This window comes from Festucalex cinctus, chromosome 11 (assembly GCF_051991245.1).
Source record: "Festucalex cinctus isolate MCC-2025b chromosome 11, RoL_Fcin_1.0, whole genome shotgun sequence".
NCBI classification, from domain to species: Eukaryota; Metazoa; Chordata; class Actinopteri; order Syngnathiformes; family Syngnathidae; genus Festucalex; species Festucalex cinctus.
In genome coordinates this window covers 16,822,278-16,837,536 of record NC_135421.1, presented here as the reverse complement: position 1 = coordinate 16,837,536, position 15,259 = coordinate 16,822,278, and the positions used below count along the sequence as shown (strand labels likewise).

The following is a 15,259-nucleotide window of genomic DNA, read 5'->3' as shown; positions in this document are numbered from 1 at the left end:
GGGTTGGTTTTTTTTGTTTTTATGTGGGCGGAATGTCAAAGAATTTGTGGTGTGGAGGCAGACTGATTTCAAGCCTTGTTTTTGGTCTTTGCAAAATCTGAAACTATTAAAAATACAATACAATAAAAAAGAAAACAACAGCAGATTGGGTTTCATCGAACAAAAATATATTAAATTTTTTTTTGATGTCTTTTAAACTTAAGAGCATTAAGTCCTCAAGCGTGCATACTTGGTGGTCTGACAGGAAGGTAACGCAAAGGAATCCTCTTTGCCAAAGCCGCATTCAGTTCCAGTTTTTAATTACTGTCCTCCAAATCACGGCGCGAGCCGAATGAACTCGGCCTAACCAATTAGGAGCGTGCTGCTGGAGCACACGCCATATTAGTCGCCGCTTCATTGCGACAGGAGACCTCGAGGTGCGCGCGCGATCCCTCCCTCACAGATGAGAAGATTTAAGATGCATTTCGGGTCCCGAGCCAACCGATACCATCATTACCTTAAAGGAGGCCTCGGAAAAATTATGTAGCCTCCGTGTCCTCGGGGGGCCGCGATTGAATTGCTCCAACTGAGACGTTGCCGGAAATTTAAATCAAGCTGACAAAGACGTCTAACGTGTTAGTTTGCTTACGGGCCGGAACGATTGGGATGAAGCTTTTGTTTATTATCACATAATGATGCAATCCAGATTGAGCTACACGTTTCCCCAACTGCTAACAAATATGCTAATAGGCGTACCTCGCTTCCAGTTGATCTAATTATATCCTTCAGTCCAGTCAAAAGTACAAATTATAGAAATGAATCGATTGAAACCACACATTTAAAAAGGTAAACATATTCATCTGAGTGTGTTTAACCGTTTAAAAGTTGAATAAACACTCCGAATCCTCATGGAGACGCAAGCAGTCGTTTACCATAAACAAACATTTCATTCACAAGAAGACTATAAGATGCACGGGAATGGGAAATAAATTCCAGCTACATCTGCTTAAAGAAGTCAATATGGATAGACGGTAAGGGCTATTATCAATTATCGGTGCCGATATTTGGCAAATATAACATAATTATAACAAATATCGGCCATTTTTTTAATCTGAAGGCCGACAAAGCTGGTATCTCACTGAGCAGTGAATACTTGCGAACGTAGCGATTTTGTAACCTTGCTCTCGTAAGATGAATTCTGGCGGTATTTTTGAGTTCACAAACTCCGGAGAATACATCTTGTACCGCTCCCGCAGATAACCGCCGTTCCCAATTCACTGGTGGTTCGGACCAATCACAGAGCGACATTGCGTTTGGGGGCGGGATATGCAACTGTGACGAAACCAGGAAGCCAGTGTCGACACCGGGGCTAACAAACAAACCTAACATGGACGAATGGACGCTGTAATTAATTAATATTTTTCATGTACAATTAGTACCTTTAAAAACATATTTTGCAACTTGCTGTCGACTGAAAATGACATCACAAGGGCTCAGGTAACCAATGGCAGCTCAGTTTGTGAATGTCACATGACCAAACCTAGAAAACAAGTGAGCTGTGATTGGTTACCTGAGCCCTTGTGATGTCATTTTCAGTCGACAGCAAGTTGCAAAATGTTTTTAAAGGTACTAATTGTACGTGAAAAATAATGAAAGTATCAAATTAATTATAGATAAAATATCAACTTTTTATTGCTATAATGGGCGAAATAAGTGAAGTATCCCTTTAAAATTTTCAATGATGCCAAACTTTTGAAAACCAAGCTTAAGGAAGTGATGACAATTTGAAACTTGGATTTAACAAAAAAAAACAAAAAAAAGTCTAACCTAAAATTAGTAAGGCTCCCCATTTGACCACTTGACCTTTACTAGTTAGCAATTAGCAAGAAGCTACTTTTTCTTGTAGCAAAATCCAAAAGCTAAAATGGTGTGAAAGCATTTTCATTGTCACCATCTAAACATTCGGAGACCAAAGTTGTAATTGAACCCAGCACATGAAAAGAATGACGTGAAAAGTGAAGACGGCCCGATTTAGTTTGCCGTGTCGTCGGTCGGATGTGATGTGCAAAACAAACAAAAGGCAAACGTGTAACATTTTGAACGCTGGTGTTTCATTTCAGCGTTTACACTCACTAAATGATCCGTGTAAAAAAAAAATGTATCACACATTTGATCCTTTCTAATCCCACCGCATCCTAACCCAATTAGCACTTTTGCGATCAACATGAAAGCGTCGAGTGAGGAAATGATTTGGGAGGAAGCCATCCGTCTCTCCGGAAAAAGGTCTCGCAGTCAATCGACTTCAACTCTCAGCCAACTTGTTCAGAAGCCATGACATGAGTCAGGTGTTTTTTTTCTTTCTTTCTTGCCTTTAATCATTTATTCAGCTTGGGTTTTCTGATCCCATGCAGTGATATTTATAGGCCCCGACCAGCATCTCTGGATTGGATTCAAAGCTATGACTTCCCTGAGAAATCAAATCCGGGAGAAGAAGAAAAAAAAAAAAGGCAGAAATTTGAAGGCTCCTGAAATAATTCCTGTTTACATCGAGACTTTAATATGCACGATTGTCAAGCATTGAGTTGTGATGCCGCTATCTTGGAAAGTGTGGACTGACAACATCGCTTTCAGGCTACTGCATAAAGGCTATTAAAGTAACTGAAAAAAAAAACATCATTCAGTGGGTGAGAGAGAGAGAGAGAGAGAGAGAGAGAGAGAGAGAGGGGGTAAAAAAAAAACCCACCCCATTAATTGACTGAGCTTCCAGAAATGTCAGAGGAAGGACAAGCTGGCCTAACCTTTGGACAAGAAAAAGGCCACCCGCTTGTCATTTCTACTGAATGCAGCAATTACTTGAAAACATTCGGGAATCGAGTGTTTAATCATTGCCGATTGCTTAAATTGAGGACGTGCATTCTGAAGACTACATGTAAAAAGTGAGTATCAAATTTCAGATGTATGCCCTCCATATACACAAAACTTTTTCTTCCAAAAACAAAACAAACGACGGATGATCTTAAAAAAAATTGCAGATTTTCAAATGTAAAAAGGCGAGGAAATTTCGAGTCGGGCAGTTCAAGTAAGTCAAGTCTATTATGGGACGATTTCTGGTTCGACGGTTCGCCGTGGTTTCAAAAAGTCAAAAGTTTCAATAAGCGCCAATGCTGGCTGTCGCCGACCGGCAACGATCAGGGGACAAAATAGGATTGGCTGTTTGCAAATTCAGTAAAGAGACCGCCTCTTTGATGCGAATTGTCTCCATTTAGCTTTTTCTCCTCCTCCTTCTCCGCAGTGAGCAGAGAGGGGAGGGGTAAGCAGTTACAAGATGAATCTGTGCAAACATGGATATCATCTTTCTCTTTTCTGATAATGTGCATTGTCCTTAAAAAAAGGTGCCAACAGGTACCTGTTAGGACAACACAGCTCACCAGTCATGGGACACTGTGACTTACTAAGAAGAATTAAAACAGAAGAAAAATATGTTTTTATTCATTTAAACGTAACATGGCACCAAATATTCTATATTTTATTGAATGGCAACGTAGATTGTGTTCACTGTTGTTATTGTTTACCCAAATATTTCAAGAAAGGTCATTTTAGAGCTGTAATTTTAATATCGTGATTGTCATGACTCGGGTCATGCAGGAGTAAAGTTTGGGTCTTGTCTCATGTCTGGGGTCACGCCTGGGTTAAGTTTGAGTAGAGTTCATGATCGTGCGCCAGAGTTCACGACCCGTTACGTGTCTGTTTTGGTATTGATGTAACAGCATCCAGTTTCAACTAGTTTTAGGCTGTATGATGTCTGGACTATGTGATGTCAGGAATCTTTCCTGCGATGTGATGTCTAGGACGATCTGTAATACTATGTGATGTGTATGATGTCAAGAATCTGTAATCGCGTTACGGCAGGGTCAACAGCCAATCAGAGAATTCCATGTCAGTACTGGTACTCACATGTCTAGCCACAACCAATGAGATTGATTGACTGTCTCTATTAGGCTCTGAGAATCGTGTGTGTTTTGCCGGATTATTGGGATTATTGGGATCCAACCTCTCAGCACATGACAACTGAGACATTTTAACTTATATTTTTGATTATGCTTATCACACCATCATTATAAGATCAGCCCATGCCTTGTCAAATCTTTCATCAGTTTTAGCCAAGTAATTCCCAAGTCCTGAAATTGGCAACTTAAGTCTGACTGAAGTCAAGTCATGTGACTTCAGTTTCCCACCTCAGAGAAACTGGATTATAAAACATGTTTTCATCCTTTGTTTTTTTGTCTTTACTCAACATACTTTTAACAGGACATGCAGGAAGCTATGAAATGTCATGTCCTGTTGGAAACAATGATTTTGGTGTTTTAATGTTAAAATTTTGTTTCTTTTTTTTCTTTGTTTCCATGCTTCCCCGATACGACACGGTCATGTCTGCTCGGCTTTGGAACCAGAGTCACGAGGTAGTGATAACAAAGAAAAGGATGACTGAATGAGTGAGGAGTGCTGCGGTTGTGTTATCCGATGTACCCAGGAGGTGCACAGCAAACAGATTTGATTAATTTGTTTGCTCAACTGCCTCGTTTTACAATAACGCAACAATGATTTACGAAATAAATGGCCTTGTTTTTTTTTTTTTGCCGTTGAATCAGAGAACAGCCGCGCTTGCAAAACAAGACAGAATGACAGAGAAGGCAGAGCAAAGACATTACAAATAAGCCAATGAAGAAATACAAATGTGAAGAGTAACTAAAGAGAAAAATACCTGACTATTGTTTCGCTTAGTCAAAAAATGGTAGATTGGTGGGAGACACTGAAAACCTCTATTGCGGTCAACTTCATGAACATTGTGGCTAAGGTAACGGTATCATGTGAATGATAATTGTTTGTTCTTTCAGGATGTTGATGAACGAGGAAAATGTGACTTGATGGCTAAGACAATTTGCTACCTCACCCATTCGTCTTTCTCCTCAATATTCAGTGATGGACGGCCCAACCCTGTGCACAACTTGTGGAATATTCCCCACAACTGCCATGTCAAAGCACCCCAAATCAATTACCAGGACATGGTAATCCCCTTTCTCAAAGACAAGCGGAAAAGTGGAACTTTCCTGCTTTGAAAGAACCATTTGGTTAAGGACATTGTTTCATCCGTGACGGAAAATTACCGCTGTAAATTTCCAGAGATTCTCTGGTGGGCTTACCCTGCCTTCACGTGCTATGGGAAAGATGGACGTTACCACTTGGGAACTCCTAATTACGACCGCATTCTGGTCATGTGCTTTTGTTGTTGTAACAAAAAGAAAAAAAAAAACACAGAAGCTGACATATGCTACGTAATTGTGTAGATTCTAAAACAACCTGTCATGAGGGGTCGTTCACATCCAATTGTTTATCATAATTACGATGCCACATGAAGGCAGCATTATCCCCCGCCCCTTGGAATTGCAATGACAAAAGAGTTCAAACTCAAAAGTCACAAAAGTTGAATCAAGGAAACTAAACTGTTCGTTTGCGTTGAATATATTTCACGTTTCAGCCAAAAGGCTTCAGCTCGAAAATTTTGGTGTGAAGTGTTTATACCTCAGTGGGTGTCTTTCTTGGGGCTGATCAACAATCAGGTGATGTGGTTAAATGGATTGACTGTCGTGCATACCAATCAGATGTTGACTCATTTTGTGGCAAAACGGCTCGAGTTAGGGCCGTTGAATGAGGTCATCTTTGGGATAGAGATGTCTGGACATTGTTATGGACAGATGATCAGTGAGACATCAAACCTGCTCCTCTGTTTTGAATCAGCCTTTTTTTTTCTTAGTTTGACATAGATGGTTTGTCTTACATCTCACGTTGACTCATTTTGTGGCAAAACGGCTCGAGTTAGGGCCACTCTTCCCGTTGAATGAGGTGATTTTTGGGAGAGAGATGTCTGCACAAGCAGATGATCGTGAGGCCTCTGCCTTTTTCGTTTGACATAGATGGCTTCTTTTACACCTCCTTTAAACGAGTGGTCCTCCCTACCACAATTTGGACGATGTTGTCCTTGAAAGAATGTTGCTTCTTCAAAGACAGAATACTTACAGTACTTTAGCTCTGTTCGTAAGAGACACAAAAAATGCTGAGTTTGCATTCAGTCTTCAGGCATTCATCCATCCGCTGATACCCCCACATTCCGTTCCTACCTTTCTTGCTTATTCTGGCGTCATCCAGCACACGATTGTTGTGGATGCCCCTGGTGACCGCCCTGGCATTTCTGGTGATATTTTATTATGACATGCATCCACTTTGAGCAATAATGCATGACATTTGTCTCATCGCTCATTTTTTGTTGCTTGATGCCGCACACTAATCGATTCATCCTATAGCTGATCCATCAAGGGCTTGACATTTACAAATACACGTCTACACAATGCCGCAGTGTAAAAGTGGTGGACAGAAGGTTTATGGAAAAACAACAATGCGCTAAATAAATGTCAGGAGGGAGAGGACGAGCCCAGTGGAGGGTGTGATATAGCACAGACTCTCTGTACTTGAGATACGAGTGGCCTGCCTTGCTAGGTTTTCAAGCTGTTCTTTGGACGATTTTTTGCTTTGACTTGTGAGCATTCATTTGGCATAAGTGAAGCGTATTGTGGCAGTGAACCAAAGTCAACAATAGTGAATAAAAACAGAATGTATGTAAGAGTTATGATTTGTTTTGTATGTGATTTTATATTGTTATTCAAATTCGCAGAGACGCCAACTTCAGGCTAATCAGCACCAATCAATGAAACAACAGCAGTGTGGGAGCACTTTGCCTCCGAGGAATAATGCAAGCAAGTCGGCGCTTCAAATTTATACGGTGACTGCCACGGAGGTCCCGGAGGTCTGCTTCTCATTAACTCAAACTTTTCCTTTTTGATTGCCGCTGCCTCAATGACAGCTGTAGTAAACGGTACCATTTCAGCTCCTGCCGATATAAAGACAGACAGTATAATAGAGTGATCGTCATGGTTACACAATGGCCTTGTTTGGAATATATCAAGATGTGGTGAAACACTTGAGCGTTGGATGTGTGAGTGTGTGTAAGTGTGTAAAATGCGTATTTGCACATTGAAGCGCAAAAGCCATATGCGACGGAATGCCTGCTGTCAGAGTTGTCACTTGTTGTGGGCGGAGGGATGACTCACTGCTACTTTACACACCGGTGCACACTTTGTTGTTTTTCATATGGTAGCCACGGTTATAATAAGCATTCATACAAAGCAACAAAGAATTTCTACGGGCAATCAAACAGAAGGTGAAACTCGGATTGCGCAACCGGGAATGGGTGCCCGGCTCCAATCAGAAGAAGCGACATGCTTCAAGCCTGTGGAGCATGGTGAACTATGTCAAGGGGTGTTCTCAACTCAACTCAACCTGATTTATAGAGCACTTTAAATCAACCATTGCTGCATATAAAGTGTTATGCATGGAGTACAAATACAAAGAGTTCAAAACAATGAATGAATAACAGGAAAATAGACAGGACAAAAAATGGTCTGAAAGAGACACAACTGTCATCAGCATAGCAGTAGTGGAATGAAATACCATGTTTTTTTAAATTAAGATGGAACTCAAGGGCAGCAAATACAAAGACAATAGCAAGGGCACCAAAACTGAGCCCTGAGGAACACCATACGATAGTGGGGCAGAGCATGACTCGGGGCAACCAAAGCTAACACAAAAGGTTCTGTCACAAATGCAAAGAAAATAACAAGGGCCGCGAAACTGAACCCTGTGGAACACCATACGATAGTGTGGCTGAGCGGGACTCGGCGTAACCAAGGCTAACAGAAAAAGTTCTGATTGGCATATCAGATATAAACCACTCTAGAGTGCTAGCAGCGAAATTTTTATGAACGCGAAAAAAAAAAAAAAAAAAAGGTGGACAATGCATTCCCAACAGGACAAACAGCGCCATCATTCGTGATTCCGTGATTCGTCATGTTCTAGTTATTAAGTTATTTTTTCCAAATTAAGCGGCTTCCTGTCACTGTCAGATTCAGAGAAATGAATCCGTTACTAACAAGCAAATAAGATGATTGTAATGTCTTATTTTACTGGACTGCCAAAATCAAGCATTGCCAGAAGTTCATTTGAAATGCAGCTGCACGCATTTTCACTAGCAAAAAAACAAAAAAACAAAAAAAAAACAGACCTGTTATCAAATCATTGCACTGGTTGATCATCACAGCAAGGCTTGATTTTAAAATCATGTTCTTGCTTTTTAAAGCTTTGTGTCGGGTGGAACATTTGGGATGTGAATACCACCGCTATCGCGTCACAGTTTTGTAAAATACTCGACTAAGTGCAATTTCTGGAGAAATTGCGTGGGAATGCTGAAAGCTGAATGTTAATAGCTGAATGCTAAGCTGAATGCTTATGAAGTAAATTGAAAGATAAATGATGTGAAAATTGCAAAGTTTTAATTGAAGTTGAAAGATAAATGAAGAGAAAAAATAACAAACTGCAATCTGTCTAACGTGGGATTTAACCATTTCAGAGAAAAGAAATTATAATCCTTGTCCTGATACGATAGTCAGTTGGTATCGAACCATCGACTGTACTAAAATGTGGTCTAGACGGGGTTTGATCCAGGTCCTCTGTGGGGGAGGCAATTCCTCTAAGGACTGAGATAACGTGCCTTGTTCAGATTCATGGCTAATGGCGTATTTATTTTGAAGTGTCATCTGAAACATTAACCCAACATGCATTTAATCATTTCAGTAAAATTTTAATCCATTCCAACATGCATTTAATAATTTCAGTGAAATTGTAATGCATTTTCTGATATGATAGTCAGTTGGTAAACATTTATATCACTAAAACATAATTGCCATGGATATATTTGCAATGTACAGTTGGAGGTGGGATTTGAACTTGGGACCTCCTGGTTACTGGACAACAAACTTAACCAAGTGCACTATCAGGGAGCTGGTAATGATTATCAGTTGTATGTATGGAAGTAGGTGTGGAAAGTGGAAAAAAACACCGTCAGTCCCATTGAAAATGAATGGGAAAAAAGTTGATATTTAACATTAAAGTGTGCTAGTACTGTAAGTAATGTGGAATCAAAACATACACCAGAAGGCATGAATTTTTGAAGCAAGTTGATATTTGAATGGTGTAAATCGGAAGTATTATGTGGGAGTTGTTTCTCTAAGTGAAGAGAATAAAATTCCGAATAACATATGTGGGATGCTTTCAGCGTTCCCACAAATATAGAGAAACGCAATCTAACAATGTGTGGCATTACAGAGAGAGATGTTCATTTCTCGCATTTGGATTAAGACCATTAGAACTAACGCAAGAAACATACATAACCCTTTATCTTCCTCCAACCAACTCTAAACGTCGTCACTACAATATCATTAGGAGCAGTTCACAGCTTGTTTACACGCTTTAAACGCTCTCATTTTAACCGCCATGATCAAGATCAGCCACTTGTGCGAGCAAAGTAAATATTTTACGCTGCCCTTTTACTTTGCTATGTTTGACTGATTGCTTGCCCAAAGTAGCGTTTCCCTCAACTGCATGATCTGCTGAATTTTTCAACACGCAAGGATCACTCTTCCATGTTTTTCACGGCAAAAGTGGGATGGCTTGACTGCAAGTGCCGCCTGGCAAGCTGACTTGCGCCTGCACCGCAGGCTATTGCCCTCGGGGTAAATCTATTAGTTCCCATGTGTGGTTAGGAGGGAGGGAGTTGGGTGGGGGGCACTTCATTCCTTCCAGCATCCATTCAGCTGGAAGCACTTTTTGTACGTTTCATTGACTTGTGCAGCAAAAGGATGAGACAAGATTTTTTTTTTTTTTTTTGGGCGGACTCATGAAGCTACAAGCTGCTTAACTATTCAATAGGAAGTTCCTTTTAACATGTGATTGCCATGACATGCTCATTGGAGGATTTATTATTAGAAAGTCTTTAGGAATACATGCTTGATAATGGATTAATGTTAATTGTTGAGAGCCATATTGCTTAACTTGTAATTGTCTAGATTCTTTGATTTCGGTGTAACTACAGTCAGTAGTGAATCGTTAAGAAATTATATTGGACAATATAATAGTTGAATCAAAATATTACAAAAATCAAACTGTAATTTTTGATTTTGCTAGGTTTTGTTCATCATTAAATAGTACAAAATAAACAATCAGGTAATAAACAGTAATGGTAGAAAATATGATTTTGCAATAAATTGATGCAAAAAATATTTTAATCTGATTATTCAGTTAATTGATGGAATAATCCATTTTAATAGTATTTGATAGCGACATGACAGCCCTTGTTGACAGAATATTACAAAATGAGGACTGTGATAGATAGGGGTGTGAATTGCCTCGTACCTGACGATTCAATTCGTATCACGATTCACAGGTCACGATTCGATTCGATACCGATTAATCCCGATACGAATTTATAAGTCGATTGTTGCGATTTTTTTTCATTCAAATTTAGAAAATACTAATCAGTAAGCTTGTAGAGTGTAAGATTTATATGAAAATGTATTATTTATTTATCTGACATTTCAGTCTTATAGAGGTTGTAATCTGTTTCATGTTTAAACAGCATTAAAATAAAATATTAAGGCTTAATGTTCCGTTCATATAACATTCTTCCATGCTTAAGGTGTGAATCCTAAAAAAAAAAAAAAAAAAAAAAAAAAAAAAAAATCGATTTTGCCTATTATTGAATCGATTCGAGAATCGCGCGATGTAGTATCGCGATATATCGCCGAATCGATTTTTTTTTAACACCCCTAGTGATAGACAATTTGAGTGGCATGGCGGGATCTACTTTTTTTTGTCTCATTTATTTTGGGTTTGTGTCGTGCAAAAATGAAACTAGCATGTGATATTTCGTCCTCTCATATGGTACTCGTTTAGGATCAAATTCTTTACATTTTGAAAAGATGAACTAAACCCTCTTGTGAGCGTATATCATATCGCCTTCAGACACAGTAACATTAGATAAGGAACATGGCAGATTTTTATTTATTTTTTTGGCATGAGTGCAGGACTTTGAAGTTACACAACCCCAGCAGACGAGAAACAAGCACTTTGAAAGTACAGCAGCTCCTCAAGCGGGGCAAATACTCCTCCTCCTCCGCCACACATCAGGCAGGAATCTTATCAGTGATTCGACAAGTGCCTTTGAGTGATTACACATGCACTCAAAAGTTTTCTGATTAAACGCAGAGGTGGGCAGCGCGTTTTGGACCCGTGACCTCATCCGCCTCTTCATAACACCATCATGTCATGCCAACAAAATACTGTCGAAAATGTCTACATAATTTCGAGTGGCATTCAATTAGAGACAGACATTGAAACAAGCCGGCAAGCAACACTGCTGGTTGACCGAGCCTCATAAAGTCGAGTTTCTCTTAAGAAATGCGACGTGAAAATGAATTTGTCATCAGATCCGACATTGTACTTCCATGTAAATCAAACTTTGGTGCAACATTTTAAGCTCAATCAATCCGATGCGTAAACATATCCAACTATATAGCTGAACCAATCAGAGGATGGAAAAATGTTGATGCCATTTTTCACTCTAAAAGCTGAAATCTGATTGGACACCACCAACAATAATAAAAAATGAGGGTCACAAACGATTTGGAGCTGCACAGCCAAGACACATGAGAAGAAAAAAAAAGACTCTCGCAAGTGTGTGCGGTCTGATGAGACTCATTTCCTGTGAAAGGTCATTAACTCATTCACTCCCAGCTGTTTTACTGAATTTTGACAGATTTGTGTTTTATTGCTATTAAAACAAAAGAGAACGATTAGAGTCTCTTCTTTCATCTGAAAAAACCCCACACATATATATATATATATATATATATATATATATATATATATATATATATATATATATATATATATATATATATACATATACATATATATATATATGTTTCCATTTTGCAGCAATGTCCGGTAGTATTCGAATATAGCTAATTGTCATCATTATTCACAAACCTGTTGAAAATGGTGGGAAAAAGAGCTTGTTGCAACATGGCACTGGATGATCTCTTATACTCTGCTGCCATCAAAGCCTTCTGTATGCCTGAACAGCTCAGCTGTTTGAAAGCGCTATATAAAGTTGAGTTGAGTTAAGTTGAGTTAAAACATTAAAAATAAATTATTAAATAAATAAATAAATATGTTTTGGGGAACAAAGTTTTTACAAAAATAAAACATTTTTATACGTTATTGGGAGCAAATGAGTTAAAAGCATGATCCTTTTTTTTTTTTTTTTTTTTTTTTTTAAAGTCAAGTACAGCTTTCACTACCATGATGCCAGGGCTCTGAACGAGGTGGTTTCTAAGCCCAGAGTGTGGGGAAGAAAAGAAAAAAAAAAAAAAAAACTTTCACTCATGATTGCAGCACTTCATACATCACACTGCAGTCCGTACACTTGTCAGCTTGTGTACCATCAAGTCTGCACATCTGACGAAATTCAGAGCAGTTCCGTTTTGCGTTTGGCGAATATTTCAAGGTGGTGTCGGCCAGCGGTGGCTTGAAAGTGACGAATCGTTGCCTGACCCAGCTTCCAAATCATTTGATGACGCCACAGTCAGGCCACATTCTTCAGACACTTTTTTCAGAAATGACAACTCACAAGACTGACTTGCTTGTGTAATTTCCCACTTGACGCAAGGACATCATCTCCAGAGGCCAACTACGACAAACAAGCAATTAAAAAGTCCGCAGTTCTCCATAATGCGCTCCCTTTCAAAAGTTCTCCATTACGCCAGACTAGACTCGCGTCTGAGCTCTAATTATTTGCAACAGTTACTTGATATGTTGTAGCGTGTTGTGCCGGCATATATCTCACTATTCCCGAAACCATTAAATGCAGTCAAATCAAACAATCCTGTTTGTTGACCAGACGATGTTTGGTGGCTACATGTAAATTGTAAAGCCAGTAAATTGTAAAACTCCTTTTGAAGCTGACAATAGAAGAAAATAGTCCTCCGCCCGGCTAGTCTTGATCATTCCAGCACATTGTAAATAAATGCTGCACATGAACACACAAATAGTTCATGAAAATAAAGTGGAATTTGAGAAGCTAGAATGCGCTGTACCCGTTTTTGGTAAACATCATTTGACCTTCTCGAAACTGTTAGGCGTCTTCATCTCGTGATGTCAAAATGTTAATAGCACAATAAAAGAGTTTTACTATATGAATCTATTTACAGCTGCCAGAAGTGTTGTCATAAAGTGCGCTAGGACAGAAAATCAGGGGACCGTATTATATACGGGTACGGACTGATTTTTGGAAGGCGTATTAGACACGGGTACGTATTACACACAGGAGTTTATGATATGACAGGCATAGAAATTGGTGTCAAGGAAGTACATTTGCGAGCGTACGTTATGGAGAGTCTTCGTCAAACTGTGGATTCGTTTTTTTTTTTTTTTTTAAATGAAATCATCAGCATTATAGGAGTACTCGAGTTACGGACGAATTACGTTCCTACGCTGGCGATGTGACCCGAATTTCGACAAAAGTCGAAATTCACCATTAACGTCGATATTTACATCAAAATACTTTGTACAGCAATTTTACAAAACATATTTGTGCTACCTGTAAGATACCGGAACCAATATTTTGTGTTTCCGCACGGACATTCATTGCTGACGGGCGGAGCTAATGGAAAGATAAAAACGGAAATGTGACGCGCCTGATGGCGAGCTGACCTGCTCATTTGGACGCCAGTTTCTGTTTGAGTTGGATTGGATTTGTTTATTTAACATATAAACAAGTAGCAGAAAATAAAGATTTAAAAGAAAGGAAAAAAAGACCCTTATACAGTCATCATTAGTCACGGGTGACATGTTCAAAAGGTTGTAGGAAGAAGTTGAAAACTTATCTAGTCCTAACCCTTATTTGTTGTATGTTTTGACTTATTTCATTATTAATAGGTTAATGTATTCCAAAAAAAAGAAAATGGGTTTCTGGAGGTAATGGGCTTCGTAAAGTCGAAACGTCGTACGTCGTAACCCTCGGACTCCCAGTATTGTATATTGTAATTGTTAACAAATAGTTTTGGGATCATACTTTGTGATATATTTAAGATTTAACTTAAATTCTACACGATTACTGTGTAGTATTAATTTCGTCAACAAAAACTAAACAAAAATAATTTCGTCAACACACATTTTCCACCGGACTAAAACTAGACGAGACTAAAACTTTCATTAATAAACTAAATCAGTATGCATTTTCGGCGACTAATGAAGACGAGACGAAAATGTTCTTTAATTAATAAAAACTGGACTAAAATCGATGGACATTTTAGTTTATGAACAAAAACCTGATGAAAATTATATGCTTTTTGTAAAATCATGTCTGCTAATTTGTCACATCTGTTTCATGTGACACAGCACAAACACATGGGACAGACACGAGGTGGATTCACGATGAAAGGCATAAAAAATATAACTTACAATAATGTTAATGCAACTGCTAGCTAATTCTAGCTAACTTACTAGCTTATAGCATGGAGCCATAGTAGCCACTGTAATTGTGTGTCTAGTTGTTTTTCATCAAAAAGATAGTTTTAGATCCGAAAAGGTTCAATATAATCTGCTGACAAATAAAAATGGTTGTCCTGACTAAAACGACAGTTTTTGTTGATTAAAACTAGACGAATAGAATTATGTTTTTACTTGGACTCAAATAAAGACTAAGATGCTAGATTTATAGTCAACTGAAAACGGACTAAATAAAAATGGGATGAAGTTGACCAACTGTGATCAAAACTAACAAGCATGACTGAAATTGGACTAAAACTGAGACTGAATTTAAAAATAGCGGACAAAATTAATGCTATTACTGTGTAAACATTTTTAGCAGGGCGTCAATTACTTGTAATTTTTGGTGCATGGAAATATATTATGCTATGATAGTATTTTTGACATTACGGGAAAAGCTGCCATCCCTGCTGTGTAAGTGTAAGGCGCTGGCACTTGAAGTAGCCGTGTCGGAGGTCATGCCTTGCTCTTGAAGACTTGCCCATCAATTATTGACGGAACAAATCGGGCAGCAGGTCACATGTGCCAACATATGCTCACGCGCCGGCCTGCACTCCAACATTTTGTCTTCACACAACATGTTCTACGTGCACTCTAACCTTTCAACTTTTTGGCCATTAGTGATAAACGCCAGGAAATGATTCCCATGACACAGGACAGGCCGGGACAAACGTTTACGAAAAAAAAAAAAAAAAAAAGATGATTTATGAATGCATTAGTGAAA

The 15,259-nt window shown here is 38.8% G+C and overlaps 1 long non-coding RNA gene across 1 annotated transcript in view; it reads right to left on the bottom strand.

Annotated features, from left to right (window-relative positions):
- The window catches only part of LOC144030414 (uncharacterized), a 163,580-nt gene that overhangs the window by 49,133 nt on the left and 99,188 nt on the right, over positions 1 to 15,259 (bottom strand). The window lies entirely within an intron of this gene.